Here is a 14,112-nt window from a genome sequence, read left to right on the forward strand (position 1 = left end):
GTCTGGAGCACAAATCTTATGAGGGGTGGCTAAGAGAGCTGGGATTGTTTAGTCTGGAGAAGAGAAGGCTTAGGGGAGACCTCATTGCACTCTACAACTTCCTGAAAAGAGGTTGTGATGAGGAGGGGTTTGCCATCTTCTCCCAGGCAACAAACAGGACCCAAATAAATGGCCACAAGTTGTGCCAGAGGAGATTTAGATAAGGAAAAACACTCAGAGAGTGGTCAGGCACTGGAATGGCCTGCCTAGGGAGGTAGTGGAGTCACCGTCCCTGGCAGTGTTCAAGAGGTGTCTGGATGAGGAGCTATGAGATATGGTTTAGTGCTCGTGATAGTAATGGTTATGGGAGGATGGCTGAACTAGATGATCTTGTAGTTCCTTACCAACCTTGCAATTCTGTGATTCTACAAAATATACTCTAATGGATCATATCTGACTTTTTACCTTGCAGCAGGGTTTTTTACTAGTAGAATGTGATTTAAATTTTCATAACTCAGTAACTTATATGTGGCCCTTCAAAAAAAAATAATTAAACATTTTACAATGCACTGCTTTAAATTTTTTACAGGGACATTTTTTATTTTTTTTTAATATTGCAGTTTAAACAGCACATAGATTTGCATCATTAAGTCACAGACAATGATTTTGTTGGCCTCAGTGGAAACATGCTACAGAACTTCTGTACTATCACAAATGAAATTTCAAGCCTCCGATGCTAATATAAGTGATGATTAAAGTGAGTTAATCTACATCTTTAGTTATTACTCTATCATGATAGAAAATCAAAGTAGGTCAATATGAAGAAAGGAAATAAGTGCTACACTGTGTATGTGCACAGCAATTGAGGCAAATGTTTATTTAAATAAGAAAATACTGAAAATGAATAAGCAAGGAAGAAAGTAGTAATTCACCTAGAAATGTGACATAATCTTCAGTACTTAAAGAATAAATTATTTGTATATTTTGAAAAAGTTTTATATATATATATGTATAAATTAAACGTACATAACTATGTCTAACATATATATATTACCTGGTTTCCTGGTTGCCACTGTGACTTTTCATGTTAGCCAGTAGTGGAAAACAATACCCACATAAGCAACTGCCCTGTTTGAGATACTTTTGATCCAGACAGACTAGCAAATACTGATAAATTATTAAATAAACAAATGAATAAAGGAAGAAAGAAGCATATATAAAAAGCTTTCAACTTAATTTTTAAATGAATATATGTTCTATTTAATTCTCCAAATGTTTGAAACTATAGCACCTGAAAAGCTAACTGCCAGTTCACTAAACTACTCTTTAGATCTTCAGCTGAGCTTACAAGCCCTTATTTATTAATTCAGTTCTTGTTTAGATTTGGGAAAATAATTACAATATTTGTTCATTTCTTTGGTATGAATATCCAGACCTGTTGCTGTACATATAGAAGTCTTGGTGATTACTTTTGTTCATAGGAGATAGAAGAGCCCTCTTGGTTTTCTGTGTGTTTTTTTTTTTTAGAATCTTTTCTTTGCATGTACTTTTTCAGTATGTGGATTGATTATATCCTGAGTTCTCAATCATGAGAAAAAAGTTACTAGAGAATACAGAGCAGAAGGGAAAAAAATAGTACAAATCTCTTTCAGTCCAAGAGAGAAAAAAGCATTAAAATTTAACACATGCTCTATTCATCTTTTCTCTACCGAGGATCTTACCATGAGACAGATTTGTATTGAAAGCTAACTGAACAGCAGGTTGGAGTACAAAGTTATCTTGTTTGTCTTAGCCTTAGCTAAACTTGGCTTCTTTGCTAGTACTGAGGAGTAATAAAGCAACAACACAGAGGAAGAGCTTAATTTAAAGATGCTAGAATGATGAATGAGCGATTCATCCAAAGCTTCCTTTTGGTCGGGAGAACAGTCTCAGACCTGTGTGTGAACTGCTCTCTGGGCAGCTGGATAATAGGTCAAGGGAATGTCATTCCCTTCCTCAGTTAGAAAAAGTACTTTCTGTACTTACAAGAGATAAGTTCCTTCCAGTGCAAGCAAGAGATGCCATACATATGAGTCAGCCTTCAGTGTCCAGGTGGTGCCATTACTCAGTTTTTGGATACTGTACTACAGCATATTCATACGCTAGTCCAAACACTCCACTGTTGTGTGAAAAGGAAATGTCTTCTCACTTTTCCTTTTGAAATTTTAAATTAAAGACATTAAAACAGGCACAACGACCCATTTTTGAGCCAGAGACTACCCTATCAGATTAAATTTCTTTACCATTTTTTCTGGCGCTCCTACAGTGAAAAAAAAAAAAAAAAAAAAAAAAAAAAAAAAAAAAAAAAAAGGGGGGGGGAAGTGGAGGGGGAGAAGGAAAAAACGTTTCTACTCCAGCTCTCAGCTGCCTTCTTACATATACTTTATCTATCTTGAAAAGTAATACTAGGCTCTGAAGTAAGAGTTTAAAAAATTCATCATGCAGAATTTTGTCACAAGGTTCATAACCACTTTGATAAATAAAATTCAGAGGTTAACCATGATCTAAACTATTATTTACTTAACACTGGAGTGAAAGACCTAGCAGGTTGTTTCATTATTTATTTCTTAAAACTGAAAAACACAAGAAGATAGTGAAGAGTATTGGGCTAGAGATTTATCATATTTTTGAAAACAACTACATTGTACTGCAATGTTAATGTAACATGTATTTGTGTGCATCCACTAAAGCTACATCTTAACTGCACATAACACTTTGAAGAGTTTAAAAAATTTGAGAGAGTAAAAAAACCATCTAATATATTTTTTGTTCTGTAGCTGGGAAGGAGCCTTGTGTCAGCTCATTGAATTGCTGGCAAGAGCGCTACCAATGGTAACATTAATTCTACAAATATATTCTATTACTTTGCCAGGCAGAACTACTAAATATACTCAGATATGTTTTTCTTTCCTTGAATTCTGAAAAAGCTTTAGAACAGAACAGAAGGGAGCAAAGAGGACAGAGTACAGTTTAATGTCCAGAATACAATATATTTTATTTATATATATTTTATTTAAAATTTCCATGTTTGATTTCTATACACTACAAAATTGCATGTCCTGCACTTATGCACCAATAACAGTCCTTTGTTATAGTGCAGGGGATAATTAAGTCCATTATAACACTATCTTCCATTGTTTCACAAAACCTTAATTATCATCTACTGAATAGTTATTCTTCAATAAATAAGCTTTCGATAATCAGGTGATAATTATTTTGCCTACCACAGTGGATTCAGATACATTATTCTTCTTAACTTTTCAACTGGGCTCTTATATGGCAGAAGACCATGCAGTGCTATACTTTTCTGCTGTCATTGTCCATTTCCATATTTCAAGACTGTGCTTGACAAGAATTATAGCCTTAGCAGATATATGTTTTCCAAACTGCAAACATCAGGTTCTGTCAGGTAACTCAAGGCAGCAATTCTCAAAAATGATGATCTATCTCCTTAGAGTCTATTCTGGAGACAACTTATCATTGCCAATAGTAGTTACTAGGAGGTAGCATCTTGAAGACACTCATACTCTGAGGTAGGGGATATGTATATGCATATATTCCTTTATTTGATTGGCTTAACCATGAAGCATTTGTTACTGTCTACACCCAATGCAACCAACATGAGTAGGCTAAATTTTATACTGGCTTAAATTCACTGAATTTGAAGCTGACTGGAGTTTGGCCCTTTGTTACTATTTAATGGGAAAATAAACATCCATACTGGAATACGTGAAAGGGAATGATAGGAAGGTTATACAAGTCAGTATCTTATTAGTGAAATAGAGACCCTTTCAATACTTATCTACTTAGAGAAATCTGAAACAGGTCAGAAATAACAAAAAGTCATTAACATCTGTCAGCATTGATGGCCTGTGTAAAATAACTCAATGTTCTCAGACCAGTGCATAAAACATCAGAATAATTGGTGTTAATTTGCACCCTTGTTGGCAGCCTTAGCACAGAGGCCAAAGATTGAATGGACATGAAAATTAAACTATCCTCTCAGCCATAAAGGTTCTTTCAGGTCAGAATTGAAGTGCATTAACAGGATACCATTGAGGAATTTCCACTGTGAGTGCTGTGTCTGTAACTGCCCAGTGAGTAAGCCTAAGAGCTTTTTCTTGACCACATTCATTAATATGATGCATTCCCCAACATTACAAACACCAAGGATTTCCCTTCTGCTTCGCTTATGTACTTATTTGAGAGAAAGATAAATTATGTTTACATCATAAATACGATAGCGTCAGGAGCCAAAAAGGCCAACAGCTGACATTCCTATCAAGTGCAAACTCTTGTAACAGTAATGCTATTTGTAGAGAATCACTAATGTATTTTTGCAGCTGAAGAGCCATAAACATTTGTACATGTGCATTAATGGCAGAAGAATTGACCATATGGATAACGAGCTTCACGTACGCCTATGGCCCAGTATCTACTTCCTGTATAATGTTTTATTTCAGACAACCAATCTTATTGCAACACAAAGTGCAGTCTTTTTTCAGTCTATTGAAATCAATATTTACTATCAGACATGCCTTTTCCTTTAATTCCTGATTGCATGTGAGAATAAATTTTGCAATTAAATTGGGAAGGCATGGTTATATTGAAAAGATGAATGCCTTCACATTGCCATCTGGCAATAGGTCTGGCTGAGGAGGGTAGGGAAAATTCTGCAGTTACGTAGCTTTTTTTCTAAGAAGAAATTCAGAAATGGGGGAAAGGATAAGTAACACCTCAAATGGTATTTACACAGAACGTGTTCACTGCTTGTCAAATCTAGCAGATATCCAAGAGAAATAAAATAAATCCTCTGAAGATTTAGTCAGAGGTTCAGACATAGTTTTGTCTAAAAGGAAGCCAATCCTGAGTGAGCTGCAAAGTTAAGTAATGCGGATGTGGCTTTCATGTGCAAATTTCTTTTGACTCAATGAAATAAAAGTCCCAGAGTCTGGACTGATGTCCACACATCCATGCCTGCATATGAATGCAAATTTCTTCATTAAAGGCCAAGTCTCCATGCACCAATGAGCTCTGCAGGACACTTGCAGTGATACCAGCTTTGTGTGCAGCTTTCTTGCTGTTTCTGTTTCCTGTCTGAAAATAAGTGGCATCTTATTAGTTGCTAAGCAATAAGAAAGGGGTGCAGCGTGGAAGGGAAGTAAACTTTTCTTTTTGTTAGTTTATTCCTTTCACTATGCAATTGATAACTCTTACATTTCTTTTTTTCTACCTTGACCTTGAATTTCAAGCGTCATCTCAAAATAAGTCTAAATTTTGTTCAGTTTGCTTTCATGATAAACTCATTGAATGCACATAGCAAGCAGTATAATCATAAGCACTAGCAATAAGAATGTCAATCATTTTCAGTTATTTACAGAAGAATATATTTTAGGAAATATTCAAGGAAAACATAAAGAGTAAAGACATCCTCTATGTATATTGTTACCCAGCTAGCTTAGAGACTAGTACAGTGATGACAATTCTGAATCTGCACTCCAAGCTTTTGTTTTGCTCAAAAGACAGGCTCAGAAGTCTTTTTAATTATGCCACACGAGTAGAACACTTAAACTGATTGGGGTAAGAGCATATCCTGCAGAGATCCTTAGCAGTTCCTGAGCTGGAGATCTTTTTCGATGAAGTAGGAAAAGTGAATTTTTATTGTGCCACAGAGTAATTGAATTGAGGTTAGTAAAAAAATTTGCGTGGGCTGTCTTCCCCCAAAGAAAGTTTTATGCCCTGCTAATGTGTTTTTAGACACTTCACACAATCAGTGAGCTATGTTCAGCAAGTATATTGGTAGTTTATTTTAAATTTGTATCAGAATTCTAGATTCAAGACAATGTCCACATTAGAATAGTTGAAGTCTTCAAATCTATTCCTTCTCTGAACTGCAAAATTCATTGTATGTGCAGGGAGCAGTGCAGTGAAGCACAGACGGGGAACTAATTGCTCTTTACAGCTCTTAAATACGGGGTGGCACTCACTTTCCCATTGTGCAAAAGTTTAATTTTGGTCAGCGCTAAGAAACATTCCTCAGACCAGAATTTGTAGGCGAGTCCTGAGTATGATTCCCTGCTCTGGAAGCCCTCTACTGACTATTCAGAAGCATTCACATAACTTTACTTGTCTGCCAGATGCACAACTTTAGCTCTGGATTTTGCTGTATGTGTTGTCTGGCTCCTTTTATAAATATGTCCTTTCTATCATACAAAAGCATTGCTGTATTGGCCACAGCTTTTATGCCTTTTGAATATGAGAAAAAGTCCAGATACATCTTTTGACAAAAATACCTTTCCTTTCGAGACAATAAATAAATAAACAAACAAACAAATAAATATCAGGAGAGCTAACCATTAATATTTCTCTCTTATGGATGTTTTTATGCTTCTGCTCAGAAAAGAGCTACACCCAGAACAAGAAATTAAAATAGAACTTAATAGAATTTAAAATTAAACAAGGAAGATATCACAACACACCTTCAAAAATTTCTTGTTGCATCCTTTGCAATTACAACACTAACAACTTCAATACACAGACGGATGTTTGAGGGCCATTATGCACCAAGCATTTCCTCAAATGAATCAAAATTACACAATCACAATTCCCAAGTCATTTTGTACTGATCCATCATGAAGATTTATTATTCTTTAACATCTCTCATTGCTTACTTGTGACAGGAGCACTTCATGCTTAAAGGTGATCTGATACTTCTCACTAGTGCTATATACTCCATGCCATATGATAACTACATACGGAGGCCAAGCACCAAACACCGAGCATCAGGCACCAGCCCCTAGAAATACCCCTCGGGAATACAGGCCTCTGGCTGCTCTCCCACATCACATGATGAGCACACAACTTTTTTATATTCCATTACCCGATGTCCTTGCATTTGAGCATATGCTGTTGTCTGTCTTAGGCATAAATTCAAAGAGAGTGCCTCCAGGCTGTATTATCCTGTAATCCATTGTATGTTCTGAGGAATCAGGCAATCCTATTGGCTCTTCAGATACCACAGTTTTAAGCTGTCAAAATTGACCTCGTGTCATGTTTCTCTTCTGCTTTTTCCTGTTAAGGCTGTCCTAGATCTTCAGGTTCAAGTGTGATCGAGTGCAGCCGTATGCTTCTGTCACAAAAGGAGCAGATTTTCCTATTTCAGATGCAGTATTGAGTAGGCCTTACATATCTCTAGGCTGCACAAATTAAATTTTAAAATTTAGTGTTCTACTCCTCAACTCCTGAGTTGAATTGAAAATTTTGTAGCTGGAAACACTTTTATGATATATGCAATAAAACTGTCCATCACTTAGACCTCTGGGCAATCATTTTCTTCAAATATACTATACTCAGGAGACCAATTTCTGCTTCTAGGCATAGAAGAGAGAGAGAATTAACAAGCCAGAGCTTACTCCAAACACAGATCTCCCTGCTATGAATCTTTTAATCCATACGAACAGCAAACTGGAGCACCCATTCCCCTGCACCATGTTTATAGACAACAGTATCTGGGCCAAAGCAAATGTGCCCCCTTTTGCCTCTGCCTCATACCTGGTTGTGCCAGAAGGGAGGACATGCCAAAGTCATGACCCCATCCACAGTTGTTAAGTGTGGACATTTTCTATTTCCCCTCAATCTGCTACCAGAATCTGGCCCTATATTGTTAGCAAAAGACGTTTCCTATTTTTTAAACAGGGACTGGTCTTGTTCAGTATCTTCACTGATAACCTTGATGAGGTGATAGTATCCACCCTCAGTAAGTACGCTGTTGATACAAAGCTGTGAGGAGTGGCTGAGAAACTTGAAGGCTGTGCTTACATTAAGCAAGACATGGACAGACTGGAGAGCTGGGCAACAATAAACCAGATGAGGTTTGGCAAAAGCAAGTGTAGAGTCTTGCACATGGGAAGGAATAACAAGGAGTATCAATACAGGTTGGGGCATGAGCTGCTGCAGCGGAGATCTATGGAGAACGACCTGGGGTTCCTGGTGGATGACAGGTCGGCAGTGAGCCAGCATTGTGCCCTCTTTTCAGTAGTCTGTGGGGACAGGACAAGGGAAATGGCCATAAACTGGAGCATAGGAAAGTCTGCAACAATATGTGAAGGAACTTCATCACAGTGATGTTGATGGAGCAGGCTGCACAGGGAGGTTGTGGACTGTCCTTCTCCAGATATATTCAAGACCCACCTGGATGCCTACCTGTGTAGCTTGCTGTCAGGGGCCTGTTTTGCTGGGGATCTGTGCTTGATGATCTCTGGAGGTCCCTTCTAGCCCCTATAAATCTGTGATTCTGTGATAAAAATAACATGTAGTTGTGTCATTAAATATAACATAATCATCCATATGAGGGAGCTTACTTCAGGATCCACAACTGAAATAAAATTTGATATTTTCAGTTGTATTTTTTGCTCTGTAACATCTTTCAATAAAGAAAACTGTAATGCAGCTATGTTCGTAAACTGCTAGGAGCAGTATTTATTGTAATTGAACTTTTAAGTTCTGCATCTTTTGAGAAGAATATTTTTTCTTCTATAGGTTCCTCCCTAGTAGCAGGAATTTTTCAGCCCAAAGGAATTTTAAGATTCCTGAGCCACATTTTGGAGTCCATACGTAAATTTTACTTTAGAAAAAATTTTTATTGAAGTCCCTTCCCAAAACAAAAAAGGGACACAAGTTCATCTCCAATACTATGCTAAGTTTTAAATTAAACTTAATGGACATTTAAAAAGTAGTTTGTTAAAGTAAGAAATTAAATGCAAAAAGAAAAAAGTCTGGAGGACTGAATTCTCATTTACAAAGAAAAAAACTTTAGAAAAAATATTGGAACATTCCTCTCAGGTCTTGCATGTCCTCTAAAAGACACTGGATGCTTGACACATATGTGAAGCAGGTTAGAGTAGACTTCTAATAAATATGTACTTAGCATTTGTCTATGTTCTTCTCCCATCATGTGAAAAATAAGAAAAGTTTAGTCTGTGAAACTGCCATGATTACAGTTTTCTTGAGCAAAACTATTTTGAGCCTCCAAGGCACTGCCTGACAGAGATATCTATAATGAATTTGGGCAACCAGAATCCAGGATACCTTAAAAGTGACTTGGCTGTATGGACTGTAGAATAGGTAGCCCAGTTTCAAGCTGCCTCTAAGTTCTGTCTTCTTTCATCAAAGGTAAATCAAGGCTTTAAAACAGGCAGTAAGATAATATAAATGGGAATGCTCCTCTCTTGATAGTAAATAATAAGATTACAAATCACAATTCTGAGAACACTTGGAAACGTCATAACATTTTAATCCAGATGTTTCCCTTGGTGTATTAGAAATCCACAGAAAGAGGGAACTGTGAAGCTTTCTCAAACTACATGGAATCCAACGTATCCAAAACAAAGATAAGTGTTTCTTTCCTGTAACTATTAAACAAGGCAGTAATAAAGTGCTTCAGATGTTATTTCAATAAGTCCCTTTTTCACTATCCATTTAAGGATATTGCATTCTGCGAAAAAATCACGCAGTTCTTGTTAAAGCTTACAGCTCATTACATTTTTTTTTGGGAGGTAGTGGCAGGATAACCTCTCCATCAGCTAAATGGGCCTTCAATACCTATAAACAGGGGTTTGCATTTGGCTCAGAGCATGCATCTCAACAGTACCTTTTGTTTAAAAAAAAAAAAAAAAAATGCAATTGCTTTCCACTTCTTCTCATTTCAGGTACCAAAATTTTACCATAATTTTGTGAAAACTTCTGAAAGAACTGCTGTGAATCGCAGCAAGTACTTCTCTGATGTTGTGAGAATATATGATGGAAAAATACTAATTTTTGTAAAAACTTTTTTTTAAAAAACTAATTTTCGTAACAATGGCATAAGTACCATTAAGTGACCTTCAAGGAACCAAGTTAGAATTTCACGCTTTTTCCACACTGAATTTTGTGGCTAGACGTATGGACCTTCCATGGTGTATCTTGAATCTGCAGTGAGTATGCACAATGTATTGTCTTTTTCAGACAGCCACCTGCAGCCACAGAATGTTATGGTCACACTAGTAAACCAAATCATTTCAGATGAGACACTGGCCTGCTGATAACAGCAGATTTTTTTTATTTGAGAATACTCAGATCTCATGAAGAAGATACTTAGAAAAAAATGATTAAAAATCCACTAGATAAAAGGGAAAATTTCCAATGTAGGAAACTCCTTTAGAAAGAAAGGTTTCCATTAAAAATCATGTAAGATCTTCTACATTATTTTCCATGTAAGCTGAAGAATCATATTCCCAGGCTAAATTATAGTGTTATGTTAAAAGAAAATAAAAGTTAATGCTTTCATCTTACAGTAGTCTTTCTGACTGTAAGTGACAGAATAAGTAACTACCAACATTTGGGAATCTGAGGACCAAAAAACTCAGGATGCTTCTCATATTATTTTCAATCAGTTTCAGGTCTAAAATGTATGCATTTTTACCAGTAGTTCTAGGAGCCAATGATTTCTTGAAGCTCTCAAAGTAAAGCTAAGCATCCAATACATCCACAATCAAATTGAACAGGTATTTTTATCTTTCAATTTCCTATTCCTCAAAAACAACATTCTCTCCAGAATATTTTAAAATCAAATACATTTTTCCACTGCATAAAGGTAGCTGCCTTGGTTACTCACTATGCTCCCACTTTACCGCCATGGTAGAGGCTCTTTGCAATGTAAATCTTCTGGCTGCTGGAACCAAGAGTCTTCCAATGACAGACCAAAAAGTCTGGATGAGCATTCATTACATGGAATTTTTCAAAAAGCCTCTTATTTTCTTTTCAGAAGAAAATCATACAGTTTTGTCACTTGTTCTGGTTGCTGTGGAAAAATAGGCAAAGCCTGAACTTTTACTTAAGCACATTTTGCAGCTGTGCTTTCAGTTCTGAAAAGTATATATGCTTATTACACCTTTTTATAAAACAGATACTTGTGTACATATATTTGTATAAACAAATACACTTGTTATGTGCTTATTTATTATAACAATACCTTATCTCAGCTTGAAAATATGCATCTGTTATAATAAACTCAGTTTATGCTTGCTCATTATGGAATAATGCTCACATAGTTACTTGCTGTTGGATTTCATAACTTTTCTCTGAATTTCAAATCAATTACTCACAATTGATAAAGAACAACATTACTGTATTTAAAGGAAAATCTGTAAAATCATAAACAATTTTTAAATAATATAGAAGCACATTAAGATCACCTGATAATTCATTTGTTTTGTAGTAGCCTTGAAGTACTGTGAAATATCCATTTTTAAAAAATAAGTTATATTTTAATTTTGGATTATCCTAAATCTCAAAAACATTTTAGTGTACCAAAGCCTTCCTTGAAAGATTTATCAGAAAAAGGAAACCAGAAAGAGAAACTGTACTCAGTTTTTCTAAGCAGTCTGGAGTTCTATTCACTGAGATGTTATTAAATTTTCATACATTAAATTACAGTTTCTGGTTATAGAAATCTTATTGTTATATTTCTTTGACTATAGAATGATCTGTTATAAGCAAGTTTCATTTTCAATATTAAAAGTATAAAAATTTTTTTTCTTATTTCTAGCTTTGATGATTGCAAATTGTTTACAAAGAACAAAATAGATTCATCCTGCCCTTTCTAAAAACCAAAAAAAAGGCTGACTTTTAACAGAAACCGTGTGCATCTCCAACAGCTTTTGGTTTAAAATTCTTAGAGCATATATCTACATCCTGATCATTCAAAGTGCTGTACAAATTGCTGTAGCTATCCAGCATCACTTAGCATTCATCTTAATTCCTTTAGCCACCATATAAATTGAATCCTTCTCCAACCCTACTGCACTAAATTCTTAAATGTTTCTGCAATGCAGAGAAGCAATTACCTTGGAACTGGTTTGACTATACAATAGCTCTAATAAATGCAAAAGGAAAATGCATTCATAGTTATTTCTTACACATTCATTGTGGAAGAAAGCAGCATGAGTAAATTGGCATGAACTTTCAGTGTAGCCTAATAACATCTACTTAAAGGAGCTGAGCTATAAACTTAAAAATTGTTTTCAGCAACATATTTTGTAGGCATTATTAGTTTTCAGGAGCTGAACAGTTAAAACCCTTTTTCAGATTTTCATCAGATCATATTTGTTGGCTAAAAAAGAAAAGGTCATTATTGCCAATAACCTGTTCATTAAAAGTTTACAGTTTCAAAACCTGATGCAATAGTCAGTGCACTCAAATACATGAACGTGCAAGGGTATTTGAATGCACTGAGTTTATACTTTCAGATCAACTCAGTGATATATTTTGCTACATTCTAAATAGTCATTGATTAGCACTACAAGTTTTCTCAGCTCTCATGCAGCAGAATTGTCTAAAAAACAGATAGAAACCACATGTTTTCTATTGCAGTAGTTAAGAATAACTTAGAGTTTTCTCTCAGACTGATAGCAGTAGCTGCTTATGTTTATATATATTATTTCAAAAGGTATTCTGAAGGTGTTCCAAAAACAGAAAGAATCATATTCTATTCCATCAGTATTTCAGAGTCACTTAATGCATCAATGAAACATCACCTCTGCAATGAGATGGTGCAATGATTTAACAGCATGCAGCATTTTTATAACTGCTCTTCTTACACTTACATTTTCAAGAAAGGAATATTACACAGAATTAACATATGCCATAATGCTGAGATAAGCAACACAGTATCATCACTGGCAAAGATTTTAATGTGCCAGTCATAAAAAAAATTAAAAAATAAAGCTAAGAATAAAATAGATGCAGAAATAGTTCCAGGAAACTGAGAAGGATCACCCCTTTCCTATCCTAAGAGATACTGCATATCCCTTTACCTACATCTTTGCTGCATCTTTGGTGGGGAATTCATGTCACCACAAAATGGACTGCCATTTTTTACTCTGACTCAGAGGTGACATTATAGCTCATCACATAGGTAATGATGCAATCAAGAAAAAAAAGTTACCTTCAGTCTTGTACAGGTTCAATAGGCCCTGACAAGTTTGCCTACAGTTTTCTTCCTCTTTTTGTGTAAGCACTTATGGGACCCAATTGGTGTGAACTTTGCGGTATTCTAATATTACAACCATTTTTTCCAATGCATTGATGCTATTCATCTCTGTACACTGATCTCTGGTCATAATCTGCTGATTCATATGCATGAGATGACTGAGACACTTCTCATTTTGTGGTGTGATGCTATGCATGGAACATCAGGAACGTAGCTTGTCTTTCATGTACTTGTTGCCACCACTAACATGCACCACCCACCACCTCATTCCGCTCATATCTGCTGTTTGGTCTCCATAAACATTCTGCAAGCTGCATATACATTTCCATGTCAGATGTCATTCTGGCTATATGTCACACAGAAATAACATGTAACAGAATATTGGTGGGAAAGTTCAACCTCTACAGCCATACCACAACACATCTGCCTCTGATACTGTGGGCCAACATCATAAAACAGGAGGCATTACTTTTGGACCAGCCCTAACATTACGAATATTGTAAAATATGTAGTACATATAGATTATTTTCTCTTCCACTTAGAGTTTCTCAGTGAATAGCAAAAACTATCACTCATTTTATTTCCTTAGAAGTGAACCAGAATATCTATAAGTAAAGGAACATGCTTTTGATTGTGAAACAGCAATATGTTACTGGTTTTAATTCCAAAACCTGTAGCAACTTCTCCTGTCACAAACTCTCCAGTTATATCCTAACATTTTGAAGGCCAGAAAATTTCCTTTATTCATTAAAATCTAAAAGCCTTGTGGGTGGACATGTTCTCTAAATTTGAAGCGTATAGTCAGTTTGACTCTCTCAGAGTAGTGAGATATGTTAAAGATTTCTTTAAACATTCTATTATAGAAGAAAATGAAAACAAAACTCTCTTCTCCGTTAGGATGAATTTCTTACCTACCTTCTTCAGCATTGATGACAACCAGGTAATTAATGCATGTTGATATGAGAAACAGAAAAAGAAGAAAAAAGCTCATTTAGAGCAATTTCAGACTTCAAAACTTTCAAATAAAAATAATAGTCTAATAAGTAATATAAGTAATAATAAGTAAT

The 14,112-nt window shown here is 35.6% G+C and overlaps 1 long non-coding RNA gene across 1 annotated transcript in view; it reads right to left on the reverse strand.

The window, feature by feature from the left end:
* Positions 1-3,287: 3,287 nt before the first annotated feature.
* LOC125695183 (uncharacterized) overlaps positions 3,288-14,112 on the reverse strand; it is a 46,163-nt gene continuing 35,338 nt past the window's right edge. Inside the window, exons 3-5 of the long non-coding RNA XR_007377851.1 lie at positions 10,670-10,855; positions 8,221-8,311; positions 3,288-7,147 (exon numbers count right to left, since the gene is read on the reverse strand). This is a non-coding gene — a long non-coding RNA (uncharacterized LOC125695183). The remainder of the gene's footprint in view (positions 7,148-8,220; positions 8,312-10,669; positions 10,856-14,112) is intronic.

This window comes from Lagopus muta, chromosome 6 (assembly GCF_023343835.1).
Source record: "Lagopus muta isolate bLagMut1 chromosome 6, bLagMut1 primary, whole genome shotgun sequence".
Taxonomy (NCBI): domain Eukaryota; kingdom Metazoa; phylum Chordata; class Aves; order Galliformes; family Phasianidae; genus Lagopus; species Lagopus muta.